At 41.5% G+C, this 23,357-nt stretch overlaps 1 long non-coding RNA gene across 1 annotated transcript in view; it reads right to left on the bottom strand.

Moving 5' to 3' along the window:
• The window catches only part of LOC115292268, a 54,303-nt gene that overhangs the window by 20,750 nt on the left and 10,196 nt on the right, over window positions 1-23,357 (bottom strand). Inside the window, exon 2 of the long non-coding RNA XR_003908889.1 lies at window positions 20,527-20,719. This is a non-coding gene — a long non-coding RNA (uncharacterized LOC115292268). The remainder of the gene's footprint in view (window positions 1-20,526; window positions 20,720-23,357) is intronic.

Genomic DNA, 23,357 nt, shown 5'->3' on the forward strand with positions numbered 1-23,357 from the left:
TGCTGTTTGTGCAGAGCCCTGCATGAACTGTGAGATCATGACCTTAGCCGAAATCAAGAGTTCGACCTTTTTTTAAAACTTTTATTTATTTTTGGGAGAGAGAGAGAGATGGAGAGAGAGTGTGAGTAGGGGAGGGGCAGAGAGAGAGGGAGACACAGAATCCAAAGCAGGCTCTAGGCTCTGAGCTGTCAGCACAGAGCCTGATGTGGGGCTCAAACCCATGAACCATGAGATCATGATCTGAGCCGAAGTCAGACGCTTAACCAACTGAGCCACTCAGGTGCCCCAAGAGTCGAACTCTTAACTGACTGTGCCACCCAGGCTCCCTACTATGGAATATTATTAAAAAATAAAAGGGGGGAGCTCTTGGATGGCTCATTTGGTTAAGTGCCTGATGTGGGCTCAGGTCATGATCTTGCCGTTTTGGGGTCTGAGCCCTGCATCAGGCTCTGTGGTGACAGCTCAAAGCCTGGAGCCTATTTCAGATTCTGTGTCTCCGTCTCTCTCTTTGCCGCTTCTCCATTCATGCTCTCTCTCTTTCTCTCTATCTCAAAAATAAACAAACATTAAAAAAATAAATACTTATGATACACACAATTTGGATCAATTTCAAGCACATCACACCGAGCAAAAGAAGCCAGATACAAAAGGGAGCATACTGTGTGATTTCATTTCCACCACATTCCAGACAAGGCAGATCGAATCTATAGTCAGAAAACACATCAGTGGTTGCCTGATGCTGGCCTGGGGGGTTGGGATTAATTGAAAGTGGATCTGCAGGAACCTTTCAAGGTGATGGAAAAGGTCTACATGTGGTGGTGGTTACGAGAATGCATTCATTTGTCAAAACTCATTGAACTGTATATTTAAAATGGATGGATTTTATTGTCTGTAAATAATACCTCAACAAAGCTGATTAAAAGAAAAAAGAAAATAGCAACAGTCTTTCCTCCCAAGGCCTGGAAACCACTTGTGGTGCCAGTGTAGATTATGAAAGGGACCTGTCCACTTCGTTCTGTTCTGGCCGGAGAGGCCAGGCCCTGGGCAGTCAGGTTCCGTCTACCAGCGCTGATCACCTGGGGAGGCCGATGCACTGCTGTGGGACAATGTGGCTGCAAATGAAGGAATTACTGCAAGCCAATCAGGTATTTCAAGCTTGTTCCTCAGGCCCTCTGTTGTTTCGCACTTAAACGAAATGTTAACCTCTAATTTCAGCACTGACCTGGAATGTGTCCAAAATGCATTAAACATGATGTTCCAAGGCCTGAGGGAACCATTCAGAGGGCACCAGAGAATCTTAACAAGCTGTCTCACCTTGAAAGGCTATCTTACAAATTGTTTTCCAAACTCCTACAATCACAGACATCCTGTGTGGCCTGCCACCGCACTGCAGTGTGGGTTTGGTTACCACAGAAGAATCTAGACTGAAGTCTGGGATGAGAGAATGGGCACATGGAGGGACTGTTCTGAATACCCACCTACTACTCCTCATTTCATCCATCTAGACATCTTCTCAAATAATATTTCACAATCCAAAGGCAATTATTTGAAGCAAAGAGAGAAACACACACAAAATAAATATCACTACCAATCAGTGATTACCACAGATTAACATTTTGGTTTATTTTTTAGGGATCACACACACACACACACACACACACACACTTAAAATAAAAATAGGACCTTACTATACAAATGGTTTTGTTATCTGCCTTTCTACTATTTAATTTAGTGGGAACATTTCCTCATGCTATTAAATGGTCTCAACCAACTTTCTAATAGTCAGTTATTGCTGTGTAACAAGTGACCTCAAAGTCTTAGTATGCACACACGTAGTAAGTTAGTTCTTATGGAGGGTTTGTGGGTCAGTGTGGGTGACTCTGGTCCATATGTCTCCATTTTGCCCCTGGGATCAGCAGGCTATTTCCAGCATATTCTCATGATGATGAGAGAAACACAAGGGGACACACCCAATGGGTGTACTCTAAATCTCTACCGTTTTCATACTTGCTATTATCCCTTTGGACAGAGCAAGTCGTGGGGGTGAGCCCAAAGTAGAGAGACAAAGAAGTAGACTCCACAGTTTGTGGAGGAATCACAGTTACATGGCACAGGGCATGGATACAAGGAGGGAGGTAAAACTGGGACCAACAATGCCATCTCCCACACACCTCATTTTCAATGACTCACGTGGATGCTCACAACTTCATTTCTTTACCACACATAGTGTTCGGTGCCAGCAGCTATTCTAAGTGTTTTATAGATATTTAATTCTTAAAACAGACCTATGACCTAAGTGCTATTACTAATCTCACCACACAGATGAGGAAACTGAGGTACTTGGAAGGTTAAACAGTTTGCCCACAGTCATCCAGCCAGTAAGTGGGGCGGGGGCAGCAAGGAAATCCGCATCCAGAGTCTGCCTGGAAGGCCATGCTGCCTCCCTTACGATTTGCGCATTTGGCCCCTGCCCCCACTGACCTGAGGACCCCGTGTAGTACCCGGACCTGGGGGTACTGAGGGTATGTTTCTTGAATGAACTTAACCATTATCTTATCATTAGATATTTCAATTGGTTCCCGTGTGTTTGGCTAATATAATCCTATATGGGCTGAATTGTGTGCTCTCATAATTCACATGTTGAAGCTCCAACCGCCCGCACCTCAGAATGTGACTGCATTTGGAGAGCGGGCCTTTAGAGGAGCGATTACATTAAAATGAGGCCATCAGGGTTGGTCCCCATCCAATCTGACTGGTTTCCTTGGTAAGAAGAGGAAACTTGACACAGAGAGACGTCAGGGATGTGTGTGCAAAGAGGACAGACCACGTGAGGAGACAGCAAGGAGGCCGCAGCCTGCAAGCCGAGGAGAGAGGCCGCAGAAGAAACCAAATCTGCTGGCATTTCCATCTTGGACATCCGCTGCCAGAACTATGAGGACATAAATTTGTGTTGGTTAAGCCTCCCAGTTTGTGGAATTTTGTCATGTTGCTACGAACATCAGAGAAGAGGAATCTTTCCCGAGAGGACAAAGAGGAGCCAACAGCAGAACCCTGGCGGCCCATCTGCAGAATTGGGGTGGGGGGCAAGCAGGCCTACCCAGGGCTCTATGACGCCCTCTGAAGGAGCACTTCATTTCCTTCCGTACGTTTTCTTTCAAAAGGAATGCAAATAATGGGGCAAGAATTATGACTAGAACTTAGAAAATTGCCATCCACAGGATTTGCAGGAAGACATTTTGCAGCCCAATGCCCCTCCTCCTCCTTCCTACTGATTCATTCAACCGACCTACATCAGGTGTCTGCTCTGCTGGGAGCCGAGCTGGGTGCTGGGGCCACGCTCCTCACAGGACAGGAAGTACCTGCCCCCCACGGTGCAGCCTTCTAGTTCTCCTGAGCAGCTGAAACATCTCAGCTTGAAACATTAAATGAGAGTTATTAAATAATCATCAAGGGATTTCCACACTCATTCACTTTCTCACTGATTCATTCATTCAAAAATCTATTTATGTGTTTATTTTTAAAATAACCATGTCAATCAAGTTGTGAGGTGAATGAACTAGATGCTTTTTCCATGGAACTTCAGTTTTACTAGAAAGAATGACTGATAGAAAATTCATAATTTAGGCTTGGGCATTGGACAGTTTCTTGAATGAAGCATACATTTAAACCTTTTTTTTAAATGTCTAATTTTGAGAGAGAGACAGCAAGACAGCATGAGCAGGGAAGGGGCAGAGAGAGAGGGAGACACAGAATCGGAAGCAGGCTCCAGGCACTGAGCTGTCAGCACAGAGCCCGATGTGGGGTTCAAATTCACAAACTGTGAGGTCATGACCTGAGGTAAAGACAGATGCTTAACTGACTGAGCCACCCAGGTGCCCCCAAACTTGTTACTTTAAGGTAAATAAATGAGAACATTTGTTGCCAGTGACAACACTCAGGGTAGAATTTTGGAAAACAAGTATCTGCCATTATGAACTTTTATACCTTTCCAGTACTTTAAAGACTTTTCTGAAAATAAGGGTGGTGATATAACTCATGTGATTTTTAAAATATTGTGTATAATATGGGGGTGCCTGGCTGGCTCAGTAGGTGGAGCATGTGAATCTTGATGTCTGGATTGTGAGTTCAAGCCCTACGTTGGGCATACATACTTAAAATAAAATAAAATAAAAAAATATTGTGTGATAAAATGTCAACATCTGGAAGATCTGCATAGCTCAGTAAATCACTATTTTCCAGATGACCAATGATGTTACAAAATTATGTGTGGGTAAAATGTCCATTCAAAGTACAAAATAAGCCAGTGGGTTTTAATTTAACAGACTATGAAAAGTTCATATCATATTGGTATGATTTCAGATGTTATATTACAATTAACTTTTAAGAAACTATCACTTGTAGGGTTTAGGTGTAGTATAAAGAAAAATATTCACAATTATCTGAAAAAATCTATTAAAATATTACTTTTTTCCTAATCACATATTTGTGTGAGGCTGAGGTTTTTTCACGTACGTAAACAAAAACAATTTATCTCACAGATCAAATGCAGAAGCAGATATGAGAATCTAGCCTGTAATCTATTTTAAACAGAAGTTAAAGAGATGTAAAATTTTTTTCATTTTAGAAGATATTATTTTTAATAAAAAATGATAGTTATGTTAACATGTAATGGATCTATTCTTTGTTTGTTTCATTTAGTTGGAGAGAGAACATGCACGAGAGAGAGATTGCACGAACCATGAGATCATGACCTGAGCCTAAACCAAGAGTTGGATGCTTAACCAGCTGAGCCACACAGGTGCCTCTGGATCTATTCTTCTTAAAGGAACAAGTATTTTAAATATTTTTCGGGTTTACTTTTTCATACAGTAAATACCACTGGATATAGCTACATAAACAAAACTTTTTGAGACCTCAGTAGTTGTAAGACTGTAAAGGAGAAAACATAAAGAGTGTATGGTTCGGACAAATACAAGTTTACTTCTTGCTCCTGTAACAGTATAACACGGAAAGGTCAGTGGGCAGCTCTCCCTCTGACATTAGTCTTTCAGGCTTCTCCCATGTTATACCGACTCGGAGACTCTGGGCAGCGTCTGTTATTTTAACACAGGGAAAGAGCAGGGAAGAAAGCGTTTGTAGGTTCTAATAGACCAGCTTGCAAATGGTACCCATTTGTTCCTCAAATTCTATTGGGTAAACTCAGTCACATGACCATTGTTAACTCCAAAGGCGACTAGGTCTATCTAAGTGCCCAGGGAGAAGAAAAAGATTTGGAGTGGAGGACCAGCAGTTCCCAACATGCAATCCCAGGTTATTTTTCATCTAAATGATTTCTTATCTAAATTACTTCTGCTCTCCCCTTAATCTTTTTATAGTTTATGTAATTTTAAACTTGTCATTTGAAATAATGTAGGCTCACAGGAAGTTGCAAAGATAGTACCAAATTATATGAACCCTTCCCCTGAAGGAGACAGCTTCTATAGGTGTAGTGCAACAACAAAGTTAGAAATTGACTGTTAAGTAGACTATAGACCTTATTCAGTTATTAACATTTTTTAAACCTGCGTTTATTTGTGTGCGTGCGTGTGTATGTGTATTTATTTATATATATCTCCTTTAATTTAAAAAACTGTCCTATAGTATGTGTTTTAATATTTTGAGCTGCCCTAGACCCATTTTGAGAAGTGTGCTGTATGGGGCACCTGGGTGGTTCAGTCGGTTGAGCGTCCGACTTTGGCTCAGGTCATGATCTCATGATCGGTTTGTGGAATCAAGCTCCGTGTCAGGTTCTGTGCTGACAGCCCAGAGTCTGGATCCTGCTTCTCATTCTGTGTCTCTCTTTCTCTGCCCCTCCCCTGCTCATGCTCTGTGTCTGTCTTTCAAAAATAAATAAACATTAAAAAAAATTTTTTTTAAAGAAGTGTGCTATAAATTACAAAGAAGTAAAATATATCCAGTGGGATATATGCCCAAATGGGTGAGGATGAAGGGGCTTACTTACTGCAGATCAGGAGACCCGTACAGCCTGGTACTATGGAAAGAACCTGAAATTTGGAGGCAGATATAGCTGGGTTCAAATCCAACCTCTACTACATCCCCCTTGAATGATCTAGGGTGAGCCACTTAATCTCCTTGAAGTCTTCTCTATTCCTCTGCAGCATAATCAAGCATAGCCCTTACTTCACAGGATGCTGTGAGGACAAAGTGAGATCATGTACATAAAATAATTTATCAAGTGTACTTATAATTAGGGACATAAAGAAGTACAGTGCATGCTGGAGCTTCTCCTCGGAGTATCTGGCAAATTAATGCACGAAGAGGAATTGCTAACCCCAGCCCCAGGAAAGCAGTGCTGCCAGTGAAACTGTAGGCCCCAACATCCTTGGGCATGAGGACCCCTTTCTAATATCAAAATTCCAAGGGGGAAGTCCCTTCTCTCTGCCTTCCACCCTTAACTGTTGCGTGCATAGCCTGACATGGCCAGCACCTTCAGTTGTTCAGATCTGGGAATTTTGAAATTTGAGGGCTGAAAGGAAGCTTTAATGTCATTGAGCAGAGCTAACTCAGCTTATAGTTGACGAAACCAAGGCTCAGAAAAGTGAAGGGTGTGTCCAAAATCACACAGCAAGTTAGACACCAAGATTGACAGAACCAGGGCGCGTGGGTGGCTCAGTCACTTGAGCTTCAGACTCTTGATTTCAGCTCAGATGGTGATCTCCCAGTTGGTGAGTTCAGGCCTGGCTTTGGGCTCTGCACTGGCAGCATGGAGCCTACTTGGGATCCTTTCTCTCTCTCCCTCTCTCTCTGACCCTCCCCTGCTCATGCACCCTCTCAATAAATAAATAAATAAACATTAAAAAAAAAAGAAAAGATTGACAGAACATACGCCCCCCACCTGCCAGTCCTGAGCTCTCTCACTATGACGTGACCTATGTCTCCGACTGGCCTTCCCTTTTCCTCTCCTCCCCTCCTTTATAGAAAAGGAGCTTCTTTGTGTGATTTGAGATCATGCCAACATTCTTGCCTTCCTTCATATAGGCCTTTATTCGTCCACTATTGCCCAACTGCTATTGTATGCCGGTGCCAGTCTACACACCGAGTGTACCGCTGCTTAGCAGAGGGTCCCAGTGAATGAAGGATCTTCATGATCAAGACTAGTCCCCAAATGTAGGAGGACAGAGAGCCAGCTCCTCAGTGTCACCTGAGAATATCTAATTATGTACTAGCATCTTTGTTCAGAAGTGCTGGAGGCATCAGGGTGGTTTTGAATGAGCCAAACAGCATATTTACATTGCTTGGTCTGCGTTTTATGTCTAGTTTAGCAACAATTTTTCATCTACCCAGCCAGCCTGAAATTCACTTTCTCCTCTAGTACACGGTTAAGGAAACCCAGTGAAAGGCTCATATTTGATTAATCAAGGAGGAACTAGGCATACACAGACCTAAAAGATTGAGCTGTCTCATTTTAGCCCCTGGGTTCATGAATTTTCTGAAGCATGGTTTCATGCCTTTCAGTCTTACGAACTGCTGAAGGAGGATGCAATGTTAACACTTATTCAAGTCAAAACAGTGTAAAATCAAAGCTCTTACCACATTCCAATCTTTTTAGGAAGGTGATACTTTAATATATTTAACCACTGGCGGCGTCTTTCTAAAGTAACACGTGTTTCCTTTTCATGTTATTTCAGTTGTTAAAGAGACAGATAAAACTGACAGTTTTTTTCCCTTAAAGATTTATTCTCTTTTGGATGTAAGCACTATGGGGTGGTACAGAGTACAGAGATTTGGAATGAGACTTTGAAATTTTTTTTTAAACACTGAAAAAAATTTTTTAAGTGAACTGTAGAGCCCCAACTTGGGGCTCGATTCGTGACCTCAAGTTCAAGAGTCTCAAGCTCTACTGACTGAGCCAGCCAGATCCCCCCCCAAACAGATACTTTTTTAACTGAAAATATTTCTATTGGGTGATGTCCCTATCCTGTCCCTACACCAAAGACATTCATTCAGAAAATATTTATTAAATGGGATTACAGTGGAGAGCAACGTTTGTCAAGTTATAGGTCATAACATAGTGATGGGTCATGAGCTCTGCTGGGCTGCAATTGGCATTTAAAAAAGTGAAATAGGGGCACCTGGGTATCTCAGTCAGTTAAGCATCCAACTTTGGCTCAGGTCATGATCTCATAACTGATGGGTTCGAACCCATGTCAGGCTCTGTGCTGACAGCTCAGAGCCTGGAGCTGCTTTGGATTCTGTGTCTCCCTCTCTCTGCCCCTCCCCCATGCATGTTCACTTGCTCATTCTCTCTGTTAAAAATAAATAAATATTAAGAATGAAAAATAAAATAAAAAATTAAAAGGTGAAATAAATGGGGCACCTAGGTGGCTCAGTCAGTTAAGCGTCCGGCTTCAGCTCAGGTCATGATCTCATGGTTTGTGTGTTTGAGCCCTGCATCGGGCTCTGCGTTGACAGCTCAGAGCCTGGAGCCTGCTTCGGATTCTGTGTCTCCCTCTCTCTCTGCCCCTCCCCCACTCAAGCTCTGTTTCCATCTCAATAATAAATAAACATAAAAAAATTTTTTTAATGAAATAAAACCAAATAAAATAGAACACATCAATGTGAATTAAGTGTAGTGAGGGTACATATTGTTACATGAAACTTTTGATTCAGCTATATTTGTGTGTGTGTGTGTGTACTGTGTTGTGTTACAAATTTATTTCTTATTGTGGGCCACCATCAAAAATGTTTGAAAACACTGATACAACAGTTAAGAGAACAGTCTCTTAAGTGAGACAGCATGAATTCAAGTCCTGGTTTCATCATTTTCTATATGTTTGATTATTTGGCAATTACTTAAAATCTCTGTGAAATGCGGATTATGATAGATTATGACCTGGGGTCATTGTGTCCATTAGGACCGGGAGGCACAATGACTAGGGCACATAATATTTTTAGGATCTCTACTAAGATGCTTTGGTTTCTTTTAAAATCAGAAGGGATAAAAGTGAACCTTCAGTGTTGAAGAAAATATTTTATTACTTTTTTTGAGAGAGAGAGAGGGCACAAGTGAGCGAGGGGCAGAGAGAGAGAGAGAGGAACGGAGGAAGAGAGAAAGAGAAGCAAGGCTCACCAAAGAGGGGCTGTTGTCTTTTTTTTCTTTCCTGAAGTGGGGCTCGAACTCAACCTGATGTGGGACTCGAACTCACAAACTGTGAGATCGTGACCCAAGCCAAAGTCAGATGCTTAACTGACATATGCCCCTGAAGAAGCTATTTTAATTTCTTTCTCATATCATTAAAAACACGAATTTTGGGGGGCCCACAAAAATCTACTATGGTTGGAGGGGCGCTCCAAAAAAAGTACCTAGAGCACTGAAAATCATTATGCAATTGTGAACTGACCTGATAGGTGTGGTGGCCAACTTGCCCCTGTTTTTTTATTTTTGTTTTTTAAAGTTTATTTATTTATTTTGAGAGAGAGAACGGGAGGGGCAGAGAGAGAGAGAGAGAATGAATTGAAAGCTGGCTCTGCAGTGTCAGTGCAGAGCCTGACACAGGGCTTGAACTCACAAACCATGAGATCATGACCTGAACCTAGATCACGAATTGGACACCTAACCGACTGACACACCCAGGTGCTCCAACTTGCCCCTGTTTTAAACTGAAAGTCTGCATTCTAGGAGCCCCCCCCAGCCAGTGGGGGACGGGGTGGCACACCAGCCACCCTGCTGATAAGCTGGTTGTGAGGGTGAAGTTAAATGACTATTGACAAACCATGGGAGACGCCTGGCACATCAGTGTCTAACAAATGCTTTGACATATGTTGGGCACGGTGCCGGCCTTGGAGAATTTCAAGGTGAGCAAGATATCCAGGCCAGCTGTTGAGAAGCAGTATAACATAATGGCTGAGTGTGAACTCAGGAGCCAGATGACCTCAGTTCAAATCCCAGCTCCGCTGTTTATCACCTTTGTAATTTGGGGTGAGTTTCTTGGTCTTCCTGGGCCTTAGACTCCTTACCTGTAAGATGGCTATGGTCATATTTGTACCTACTTCTCTGAAAAGTTGTGAATATTAAATGAACTGGTGCTTTAAAAATACTTAGAACCGTGTTTGGCGTGTGATAAGCATTCAGTAAGTCTTAGCTATCTAAGTATGTATCCATTAGCAATTTGAGTTGCTATAACAAATCACTACAGGTTGTGTGGCTTAAACAACTGAAATTTATTTTCTTACAGTTTTGGAGACTGGAAGCCCAAGATCAAGTTTGCAGGGTTTGTGGTTAGAGCTCTCGCTGGGTCCTCCCACAGTGTGTAGAGAGGAACGGCAAGCTTTTCTATACATCCTAATGACCAGAAGTGAGCCATGTGGCCAACCTTAGGTCACTCCCTGGCCAGGGACAATGGGGTCACTGTGACTGGTTTGGTCTCCTCACGATCCTCCAGATATGATTGGTCTTACGGTTAGTAAGTAGGAAGAGGAGAAAGGCTGGGGTAGGCTCTGACCGGGCGCCGCGGGGATCTCATGGGCCACCTGGGAAGCCCAACAAAACACCAACCGGCGATACAAAGTGAAAAAGCGGTGCTGATGACAAAGATGAAGGGGGGGATACTTCAAGGATGTGACAGGCATGTGAGATGGGTCTGGAGGCTTGTGGGAGATTTTGTTAGGCGAAGAAGCAGGGCAAAGGAAAGGACACATCGTGAGGAAGTATGGGAATCAGCAAGAGCACAGGGGAGTCAGGGACCCAGGGAAGGGTGCTGGAAAGGAGACTTCCAGAGGCAGAACTGGGTGATGAGTGATGGAAAACAAAGCAGGAGAAGTGGAGTGAGTCCAGACCACGGAAGCCTTGGATCCTAGCTTAGGGAGGTGGGACTTGATCCTGAGAGCAGTTGGGAGCCTTTGATCATTTGATGCAGGGGAGTGGCCGATTAGCTGAGCACTCAGAGAAAGCCCACATTCTCCATCTTGAATATGCACTTTCCAGGGTGGTGTGGCTGGTGGTGGAGACTTTGGTGGAGGGCAGGGGTGGTGTGCTGGTGGAGGCTGGGGCTTTTGAAGCCACAGGGTAAATGGGTGCATCTTCTATGCAACTGAATGGTTAGGGGAGGGAAAGTTAAGGCATGTATCCAATAAGCAACTTAAATTGGAAACTGTGTTTCCAAATCCTTTTTCCTAGATGGTCTCAAGTTCAAGTTGGCCAAAAGAGGAACCTACACAAAATTTGGGAGATGGAAGAGAAGCAGCACCATGCCTTTTAGACTGTCATTGGGGTTAAATGCAGTGACAGATGAAGAGGTGCCCGTGGGTTCCCCTGGTCCTGGTCTTCATATACTCTGAAACCAGCTCATCCATCCAAGGGCTGACCCTGAAGACCACCAGCAGCCCCAGGCCCGTCACCAGATGCTTGGCTGTGGGCCTCCCACTGCTGGCAGAAGCAATAGCCCCGTCAAGATTTCTTTACCAGTTTCCCCTTTGCGTCCCTCTTTGGCAGCAGATGGTGCTTCTCTGATGGACAGGCTGGGGACTATCTGATCTCACTCTTCCTTTCCAATCTGCACTTCCCAGCTCCTCCCATCACTGTGTAAGGTCTAACTCTAAGTCCCTGGCCCCTGAGTTCATTGTGGTTCCACTTCTCCAGCTGAACCTGAATTGATATACATCATTTCCTTTTGAAGACACACTCAGCCCTGGGGAACCAGAGGTTTTGATAGGAAATAAAAAGAAGAGGTAATCTTAAAGGGGTGGCAGTAGTAGAGAAAGGGAGCCTGCACAGGATGTAGTGGGCAGTTGTAGCCTAGAGAACAATGAGGACCCGCAGGGGGTTGGGGGGTCTAAAGGCCACGGAGAAAAGAGAGCCTCAAAGGAAAAATGGTTTCTGCTTCCTGCTTTCACCAGGACCTGCCTCTGATGACAGCTTACTCAGTCTGTTCTGGCTGTCAGCACGGTTTGTTGAACAATGGCTGGTAACAGATGATGCTCTCATCCCCAGGAGAGAAACACAGTCAGAGAAAATGTACAAAGGCAGGAGCAGTGGACAATAGAACACTGAGTAAGAAGAGAATCACACAATGGATTCATGAATCTAGACAGAAATTTTAGGAATTCCTTTTGTGGCACTGGCTTTATAAAACAACTATATTGCTATATTGTCTTCATGTTTGTGATCATAGAAGAAATAAGTAGATCTCTCCTTATTTTTCACTGAAACTATTACTGAGGAAGTGCCTGGGTGGCTCAGTCACTTAAGCATCCAGCTTTGGCTTATGTCATGATCTCATGGTTCGTAAGTTCGAGCCCAGCATCAGGGTCTGTGTGGACAGCTTAGAACATGCAGCCTGCTTTGGATTCTGTGTCTTCCTCTCTCTCTGCCACTCCCCCCTGCCTGCATTCCCCCCACCTCAAAAATAAACAAACATTAAAAAATATGGGCGACTGGGTGGCTTAATCAGTTGAGTGTCTGACTTTGGCTCAAGTCATCATCTCACAGTTTATGAGTTCAAGCCCCTTATGGGCTCTGTTCTGATAGCTCAGTCAGGAGCCTGCTCCAGATTCTGCTCCCTCTCTCTCTGCCCCTCCCCTGCTCATGCTTTATCAAAAATAAATGAACATTAAAAAATTAAAAATAAAATGAAACCATTACTGAGAATATTATCTCTTCCACTGTTCATGGTCCTAGACACAGAACAATGTGAAAATGGTCCTTTCAGGGTTCAAAAATGGTAAGCAATTTTGAGTCTTCCAATAGTCTGGAAAACATTTTTAAGGCCAAGGAAATATGACACGTATTTTATTTTCCTTTTTTTTTTTCCACTGGCTGCCAGAAAACTCAGAGATATGTTTTCTCCTTGGATGCAGGATGGTCTTTAATCTGAGTTGGTATTATCATCCTGTTCTTGGTTCCTTTGAGAATCTGTAATGCCCTTTGAAAATTTTCTTTGTGGATGCTTGAGGCAATTTTGTCTTTATTGAATTTGTTAAAGGTCACCTCTCTTGCCTTCTGCTTGGGTTTTGGACACAACCTAGAAAGCAAATACTTTATTTCGGATACTTGACATCATTCCTTTCCATTCTGCCTGAGAAACTAACATGATTCTTGACTGACAGGAAGACAAAGGAGAAGGTGGAAGCCATATTTCCAGCTTGGACCCAAATGAAATTATCCTTGCGCATGGATTATAACCATGCATACGGTTATTTTTGTCATGAAATACAACTAGGATATAAAACACCTTAGTATTGCTCGTTTGTGTGAAACTGTTAGAAAAAGCTTAGTAGTTTGCCTCTAAGCAATCAGTAAAGAGTTTTGAGAGTCATATGATGAATGTTCTTGTAGGTTACTATAGAGACCATGGCCTGTCCTATTGGTTCCCTCAGCTTTTTCATTTTTAGGTAATGATCCAGTTACTCAAACAACAACAGCAGCAACAAATAAAAACACCCCAAACAACACACACACACACACACACACACACACACGAATAGTTTTCCGATAGAATCCTATATAGGTGACTGTATGCTTTTCCAACATTTTGAAAATGTGGTTATAGAATTTGTAATTAAAAATTAAATTTATAAAGAAAAGTGTTTTATGACAACAAACTGAATTCACATTTGTAAGGCTAACGTCCATAAATTTAATCATACTATTCTATCTTCAGGCTACAGAAAAGTGGATTAAAATCAACACGGGTAATTTAATCTGAAGCTCTGAAGGGAATTCAAACTGGTTCCAGAATGGAAAAACAATAAATGTCAAGGAAAATTCAATCTCACTTCATTAGAGAGATGACGGACGTGGGCAGCACTGTTCAGTTTAACCATCAGGAAAATGACGAGACGGAATGCAAGCATATCACAGCAAACCCCCAGTTCACACGTACGGCGTATGCGCAAAGGCACGCGCACACAATGTAAGCACCGTGACAGCAAGTTCTTTCTGTTTTATGGTACTGCCAAAGGTCACTGTCGTGCAGTGGTAGGCACTCAAAATATATGTTGAATAAATAATTTGAAAATAAACGATAGAGAAAGATATCAGTATAGAAGAAAATACCACCCTCACACAGGGGCTTAGTCTCCATAAGTGCTTTACACTAGAAGAACATATGGACTAGAAATTACATATAATAAGACCTATGAGACAATAAGCTAACACAACAAAATGGGTTGAAGAGGACACTGCAGAACTAAAGAAAAGTTAATGCTATTAGATGTGTAACAAACAAATTTGATGTGATCATGAACGGACACGATCAGCAGTCAAATGTTGGTGGAGAGGCTTGAGATAATGCAGAGAAAAGAGAGGAAAAGAGTTTCAAAACTAGAGAGGCAATGACAGACATAGAGGAGAGCAAGACAATCCTTTGATGGTTTTGGAGTAGAGACCATAACAAACGGAACAGAAAGAACACTCAGATATAACGCGAAAACATTGCCTTCAGATAAAAGAAGAATAGAATTTTCAGGCAAAAAGGGTATACCATATACTTGGAAAAACTGATTAAACATGATGGCAATCAAAGCACATCTACCTTCTGATTTATTTGACAATTTGAAAAATGAAGAAAAAACTATTCAGGTGTCCAGGAAGAAGCAGGGTGGGTAAAGAGTGAGTCTGGCCTCAGACTTTTTCACAGCAACCGTCAAAGCCAAGAGACGATGAGGCCATGTCTACCAAGTGCTGAGGGAATGAAGTGTGACCCAGGAACATTGTACTTAGTTAACTTCTTATTAAAATATAACAGAGATAGTCGGATATGCTCACATCTGAGAGAAGTCAGGAAGTGAGGCATGCATTAGCCATCAGCCTTTCTTGGAAAACTCCTTAAAGATAAATCCATTTAACCAAGAGATGAAAGAAAACAAAGCTCAGGGACTACAATACTGTGGTAAAAGTACTCATTGTTCATTTAAATATACTGGAAACTCTTTTCATGTGTCTGTTGGCCATCTGGATGTCTTCTTTGGAAAAGTTTCTATTCACGTCTCCTGACCATTTCTTCACTGGATTATTTGTTTTTTGGGTGTTGAGTTTGGTAAGTTCTTTATAGATTTTGGATACTAGCCCTTTATCTGTTATGACATGTGTAAATGTCTTCTCCCATTCCCTTGGTTGCCTTTTAGTTTTGTTGATTGTTTCCTTTGCTGTGCAGAAGATTTTTATCTTAAGAAGATCTCAATAGTTCATTTTTGCTTCTATTTCCCTTGCTTAGAGGTTGTTGTCTGTTTTCTATGGGATTTTGAACATTATTTATCATCAGGGAGATACAAATCAAAACCACAATAAGATATGACCTCATACCTGTCAGAATGGCTAAAATTAACAACTCAGGAAACAATAGATGTTGGCAAGGACACAGAGGAAGGGAAACCCTTTTGCACTGTTGGTGGGAATGCCACTCTGGAAAACCGTGTGGCAGTTCCTCAAAAAATTAAAACTAGACCACTCTATGATCTAGCAATTGTGGTACTAGGTATTTATCCAAAGGACACAAAAATGCTCATTTGAAGGGGCACGTGCACCCCAATGTTTATAGCAGCGTTATCGACAATAGCCCAAAGTTTGGAAAGAGCCCAAATGTCCATTGACTGATGAATGGATCAAGAAGATGTGGTTTATATATATACAATGGAACACTACCTAGCAATCAAAAAGCATGAAATCTTGCCATCTGCAACAATGTGGATGGAACTAGAGAGTATTATGCTAAGCAAAATAAGTCAGAGAAAGACAAATATCATATGATTTCATTTATCTCTGGAACTTAAGAAACAAAACAGATGGACACAGGGGAAGGGAAGGAAAAATAGGGTAAAAACAGAGAGGGAGGCAAACCATAAGAAACTCTTAAATACAGAGAACAAACTGAGGGTTGCTAGAGGGGGGGCCATTGGGGGGATGGGCTACATGGGTGATGGACATCAAGGAGGGCACTTGTTGGGATGGGCACAAAGCGTCATATGTAAGTGACGGATCACTGGGTTCTACTCCTGAAACCAATACCACACTATATGTTAACTAACTTGAACTTAAATTTTTAAAAAAAGAAGAAAAAAATATGGGGGACCAAGGCGGAATCATAAAAGGAATTATAGTTGTGGAAAGGAATGGGAATAGTATAAATCTTGATAAAGTAAAACTGATGTGAGCAAAAAAAAAAAAATAGTATTAGGAGGGAAAGGAGATAAAGTGTAGCTGTGCTAATAATGACATGTGTTTCAGTACAGGGACAATTGATACTACATATAAAACAAACATGTATTTAAAAGTAATATATAATATTCCAACCTCTTAACAGTTTTTACTATCTTTATTTATTTATTTTTAACCCTGGGCTCCAAAGAATCCTATAGCAACTAATATTTCTGGAGGTGAAAAAGCATTAAGGTGCAATATGTCTTTCAATGTCATTTTTTTCTGATGTTAAATTCATCATTATGGCATGCTGGTCATAAAGCCCAGGGGCAGAGCAGTTTGCACTGCCCCTAAACCGACTACAGATCCCTTTCTTGCTCTAGCCCCTCTAGGAGTCCACCCTGATATAAAAATGCAAACAAATAGGGGAGAAAGGAGAACTCTTTCTTACAGGAGAAAGTCACCTGAAAATGCAGAAGTGATGGAATTGAAAACTTGCCATTTGGCAGCTGTAATAGTAATACATGCTCCAGGCCAGAATCATCAATTGACAGCCAAACTAAAACCAGTGGGGGAAAGTTTGAAGCGTCACAATATTAACATAGTCTCAAAGTGTCTTCACAATGAGACATTTATCAATGACAAAGGGGGAAACAGTAACTGCAGTAGAGAAGCTTGACTCACGCCACCTTGACTGAGTGATGAAATTGACATCACCCGTAATGGGACATACTAATGCCATCAGTTTTGTGGCATTCTAACCTGAAGTATACAGCCTTAATTTAATCTTGAGGAAACAGCAGACAAACCCAAATTGAGGGACACATTTCAGTTGCTCTGTGTTGAACTGTGTTCTCCCAAAATCTATGTTGAAATCCGAATCCCTCAGAATGTGACCTTATTGGGAAATAGGGTCACTGCTGATGTAAGTAGTTAAGATGAGGAGAAAAAACACACACACACAAAGAGGAGAAAAACCAGGGACACCGACAGAGAGCAGACTGTCTGTGAAAGCAGAGGCCGAGAGTGAAATGACCCAGCTACAAACCGAAGAAAACCGAGGATTTCTGGCCGCCACCAGAGGCTGGGAATAAGCAGGGAAGGATCCTCCCCTACAGGTTTTAGAGGGAGTGTGGCCCTTCTGACACCTTGATCTTGGATTTCTAGCCTCCAGAACAGTGAGACCATATATTTCTGTCGTTCTCAGCCACCCAGTGTTTGGTAATTTTTTACAGCGGTCTTAGGAAATGAATGTGCTTGCTAAAATATCAATGTCATGAAACACAGATGGAAAGACTGAGGACTTTTTCCAATTCAAATAAACTAAAGAGATGTGACTATTCAATATAATCCATGATATGGGATTTTCTTTTATTCTAAAGGACATTATTGGGACAACTCATGAAAATTGAAATCTTTATTAGTATTATTAAATTTTTTAATGGTTTATTTATTTTTGAGAGCCAAGAGAGACAGAGTATAAGCTGGGGACAGGCAGAGAGAGAGGGAGAGACACAGAATCTGAAGCAGGCTCCAGGCTCTGAGCTGTCAGCACAGACCCCGATGTGGGGCTCAAACTCATAGACTGCGTTATCATGACCTGAGCTGAAGTCAGACACTTAACTGACTGAGCCACCAAGGTACCCCATTTATTATTTTTTATTTTAGAGAGAATGTGAGCAAGGGAAGGGCAGAGGGAGAGAGAGAGAGCCATCGAGAGAGAGAATCTTAAATATGCTTCACGCTCAGTATGGAGCCTACTTGGGGCTCATGACCTGCCCAGAAATCAAGAGTTAGATGCTCAGGGCACCTGGGTGGCTCAGTTGGCTACGTGTTGGTTGCTCAGGTCATGATCTCATGTTCAGGGTTTGAGCCCCACATTGGGCTCTTCTGGAGTCTGCTTTGGATTCTGGGTCTCCCTCTTTTCCTCTCTCCCTCCCCTGCTGGCACTCTCTCTCTGACTCTCAAAAAATAAAATAAAACACTAAAAACATTTTTTTTAAAAGGTGCCTCTTAAATAACAATTTTTAACAAACTAATTACACAAGTAAACTTACTACTAGGTGAAATTAAAACAGATATCTGTGCCACATCATTCATTAATAGCATTTTTTATCATTGGAAAAATAAATTTTATCATTTTAAATTAAATGACTTCTTCAAATTTTGGAAAATGAGAAGATAAATATCACTTTTTATTATTTCATTATTTTATTATTTTCTAATATAATTTATTGTCGAGTTAACTAACATACAGTGTATATAGTTGTACTGGAGTTATTTAAGACAAGTTCTTTCTTTTTAAAACATATTCATTAATAAAAATAGGGATAAAGAAACATTATGCCTGTAACTGACTTTCAAATGGTTTAGAAATTCCATCAAACTATTTTGGGGATATTGACAAACTGATTCTAAAGTTTAAGGCAAAAGGCCCAGAACAGGCAATACAATGATGAAGCAGAATAAAGTTGGAAGATTGACATGACTCATCTTCAAGACTTACTATAAAGCGACAGAAATCAAGAATGTGCTTTGTGAAAGAATAGACAGTATATAAAGATGGCACAGTAAAGGGCTCTCATCTGCAATATAGAAAGGACTCTTGAAACTCAGTAGTAAGAAACCACCCAATTAAAACACAGACAAAAGATCTGAGCAGACACCTCATCAGAGAAGATACACAGGTGGCAAAGAAATACGTGGAAATGTGCACAACATCATATGCTATTAGGGTACAAAGGAAAGCAGCGGTGATGTGCCACTGCACCAGAATGGCTAAAATCCCAAAACTGAAAGAGCGAACATGGACAAGGATGCACAGTCCTAGAAACTCTCACCCACTGCTGGCTGGGAATGCAGATGCACTTTGCGTCTGTACTTCCGCTTCAGAATACAGTTTGGCAATTTCCTAGGAAGCTAAACGTAGTGATCCAGCAATCACACTCCTAGGTATTTACTTAAACAAGCTGCAAATACCTTTCTGTCCGCACAAAACCTGCACCCAGAGGTGTATGGCAGCTTTATTCATAATTGCCCCAAACTGAAAGCAATCCAAGATGCCTTTCAACAGGTGAATGAATCAACAAATTGGCATATCATCTCTCGTCCATACAATGGGGTATTATTGAACAATAGAGGGAAATGAGCCAGCAAGCCACAAAAAGACATGCAGGAACTTTGAATTCATATTGCTAAGTGAAAGAAGGTGATGTGAGAAGGTTACATACTGCATGTTTCTGATTAGATGACATTCTGGAAAAAGCAAAACTATAAAGAGTAAAAAGATCACGGTTGCCAAGGGTTCAAATTAGAGCGAGAGGGTGAATAAAGGATTTTTAGAGCAGTGACACTATCCTAGTGACACTGTATGGTGGATACAGGACATTATGTATTTATCAAGACCCACTGAATGTACAACACAAAGACTGAACCCTAATGTGAGTAATGGACTTTAGTTAATAATGTGTCAAGATTGGTTCACTAATTGTAATAAATGTACTTCACTGATGTATGAAGTTAATAATAGGGGAAAATGTGTAGCAGAAGGAGTAAATGGGAACTCTGTACAATCTGCTCAGTTTTTCTGTAAACCCAAAACCATTCTAAAAAATAAAGCCTACCCGTTAGAAATTATTACTCAACTTAATGAATTTTAAAGATTAAATTTTTAATTTTTTGTCTCAATGTTTACCAGTCAAAACTTCTTTTTTTAATTAAAAAATTTTTAATGTTTATTTAATTTTGAGAGAGACAGAGTGCAAGCAGGGGAGGGACAGAGAGAGAGAAGGAGACACAGAATCTGAAGCAGGCTCCAGTCTCTGAGCTGTCAGCACAGAGCCTGACACAGGGCTCGAACTCAGAAGCCACGAGATCATGACCTGAGCTAAGGTTGGATGCTTAGCCAACTGAGCCTCCTAGGCACCCCAGCCAGTCAAAATTTTTAAAGCTAGGTAAGTACACAAGACATTTACATGCTTTAACTTTAAAACAATTTTTTATAAGTTTGTAGCATTTATGCTTCTGAAGTTAATAAAGTTTACAGCTGTGTTAAGAATCTATTTAGAATGTTAATATTTGTGAAGTCTGAGCAAAAGGTATAATGGAGTTCTTTGACTATTCCTTTAACTCTTCTGTATCTGAAATTATGTCAAAATAAAAACCAAAAAACCCAAACGCAAAACCTTGTAGTTTTCTGAGTTGCTAGTTCTCAGCCCAAACTGATTTGTATTGCTTCTGAAAATCAGATCTTGTGCCTCTTCCCTCATGGTGGCTGGTGCAAATTACAGCTACACTACTCACTTTAGAACATCTATCCCCAAAGCCCCAGATCATCAGACCCCTAGAGGCATTTCCCACGTGGCAGTCTTCTGAATGTTCTCAGAGCTTACCTTCCGTCTCTGGCGTGTTTTACTAAGGCACCTACTTGCTAGTTGGCTCCTTCGGGCCCACCAGGTCCAATTAGCATGATGAAAACATGAAACAGATCAGCTTGGTGTTCTGGAGGTCCTTCTAGACTACATTATGAGCAGGTGCAGGAGAGTTGACAGCCTGAGGCAATACAGTGAAGGCATACTGTTGTCCCTGCAGAAGAATATGGGGAGAAAAGCATTGGCTAGGACAACAGTGGCATAGCAGGGGCCAGAGCTGTGTAGATTTACTTCAGTAAAAATGGCACCTCTGCAATCTGTGATTCACATCACCATTGGATTACTCTGTGATAATCTGCAATTATTCTGTGACCCAGCTGATTTGTGCACTGACCAAATAGGTGAGCCGATCGTGGATATGGTAGCAATCACCACCCTGCATCTTCAGGTCTCTGTGGTGGTACTAAGCTCTCATGAGGGCAGAGGAAGACATTTATAAGAGGCTGTACATGGTAGGAGCTTGACAAATGGTAGCTACCATCACCATCATCGTTATTGTGTCAGCCAGACCAGGACCAAAATTTACATTACCATTTTCCTTTCTAAAGTACCAAATTTCGGGGCACCTGGGTGGTTTAGTCAGTTAAGGGTCCGACTTCAGCTCGTCATGATCTCACAGTTCGTAGGTTCGGGCCCCACATCATGCTCTGTGCTGATAGCTAGCTCAGAGCCTGGACCCTGTCTTCAGATTCTGTGTCTCCCTCTCTCTCTGACTCTCCCTTGCTCACGCTCTCTCTCTCTCTCTCTCTCTCAAAAATAAATAAAAACACTAAAAAAAAAGTACCAAATTTCATTGATCATCCATCCTAAGAGCATGTTATTTCATACTTGAACATCTCTGAAATTAGAATATGGTAACAGTTGGTGGTATGTTATTGCTGTCCAGTGGGATTAAAACTGGATTTTTTCACAGAGAATTTCTGTTTGTTCTTAGAAGGAGAGGCAGTTTACCTGAAGACAATGAAACTAAAGCTTCAGGAACCTTCCCTCATGTGTCTCTTCCAAAGCCCTGCAAGAGCCCTAGTCTCAGCTTCATATGATCATATGTTCTAGTAAAAATTTTAAGAATAAGATATTTGTCTTCATTTTCTTAAAAATGGCCCCAAATTCTATAAGCTTTGGGCTCTGCCCCTGTCAGGGGACCCAATAATAAGAGACCACTTTCAGTGAAATTCTCTGGGGTTTTTGAGCTACACGAATGGTCTCATAGTCTGCATGAGAACCAACTTGGGGTTCGAATCGGCAAAGATGAAGTCAAACTCTCCCTTTTTGCAGACGACATGATACTGTACATGGAAAACCCGATCGACTCCACCAGAAGCCTTCTAGAACTGATCAATGAATTCAGTAATGTTGCAGGATACAAAGATAATGTACAGAAATCAGTAGAATTCTTATACACCAAAAATGAAGCAACAGAAAGAGAAAGCAAGAAACAGATCCCATTCACAATTGCATGAAAAACCATAAAGTACCTAGGAATACACCTAACCAAAGATGTAAAAGACCTGTATGCTGAAAACTATAGAAGACTTATGAAGGAAATTGAAGAAGACACAAAGAAATGGAAAAACATTCCATGCTCATGGATCAGAAGAATAAACATTGTTAAAATGTCATTACTACCCAAAGCAATCTACACATTCAATGCAATCCCCATCAAAGTTGCACCAGCATTCTTCTCAAAGGTAGAACAAACTATCTTAAAATTCGTATGGAACCACAAAAAACCCTGAATAGCCAAAGTAATATTGAAGAAGAAAACCAAAACGGGAGGCATCACAATCCCAGACGTTAGCCTCTACTACAAAACTGTCATCATCAAGACAGTACGGTATTGGCACGAAAACAGACACATGGACCAATGGAATAGAATAGAACCCAGAACTGGACCCACAACTATATGGCCAATTAATCTTTGACAAAGCAGAAAAGAGTATCCAATGGAAAAAAGACAGCCTCTTCAACAGGTGGTGTTGGGAGAACTGGACAGCAACATGTAGACCACTTTCTGACACCATTCACAAAAATAAACTCAAAATGGATAAAGGATCTGAATGTGAGACAGGAAACCATAAAAACCCTTGAGGAAAAAGCAGGAAATAGCCTCCTAGACCTCAAACGCAGCAATTTTTTCCTCAACACATCCCCAGAGGCAAGGGAATCAAGAACAAAAGTGAACTACTGGGACTTCATCAAGATAAAAAACTTCTGCTCGGCAAAGGAAACCATCAAAAAAACTAACAGGCAACTGACAGAATGGGAAAAGATAGTGGCAAATGGCATATCAGATAAAGGGCTAGTATCCAAAATATACAAGGAACTCACTAAACTCCATACACGAAAAATGAAGGATCCAGTGAAGAAATGGGCAGAAGACCTGAATAGACACTTCTCCAAAGAGGACATCCAGATGGCCAACAGGCACATGAATTGATGCTCAGTGTCACTCATCATCAGGGAAATACAAATCAAAACAAAAACACTGAGATACCATCTCATACTGGTCAGAGTGGCTAAAATGAACAAATCAAGAGACTATAGATGCTGGCGAGGGTGTGGAGAAACGGGCACCCTCCTACACTGTTGGTGGGATGTAAACTGGTGCAGCCGCTCTGGAAAACAGTGTGGAGGCTCCTCAAAAAACTATTGATAGAACTCCCCTATGACCCAGCGATAGCACTGCTAGGGATTTACCCAGGGGATACAGAAGTGCTGATGCATAGGAGCACATGTACCCCAATGTTCATAGCAGCACTGTCAACAATAGCCAAATCATGGAAAGAGCCTGA

This window comes from Suricata suricatta, chromosome 5 (genome assembly GCF_006229205.1).
Source record: "Suricata suricatta isolate VVHF042 chromosome 5, meerkat_22Aug2017_6uvM2_HiC, whole genome shotgun sequence".
Taxonomy (NCBI): Eukaryota; Metazoa; Chordata; class Mammalia; order Carnivora; family Herpestidae; genus Suricata; species Suricata suricatta.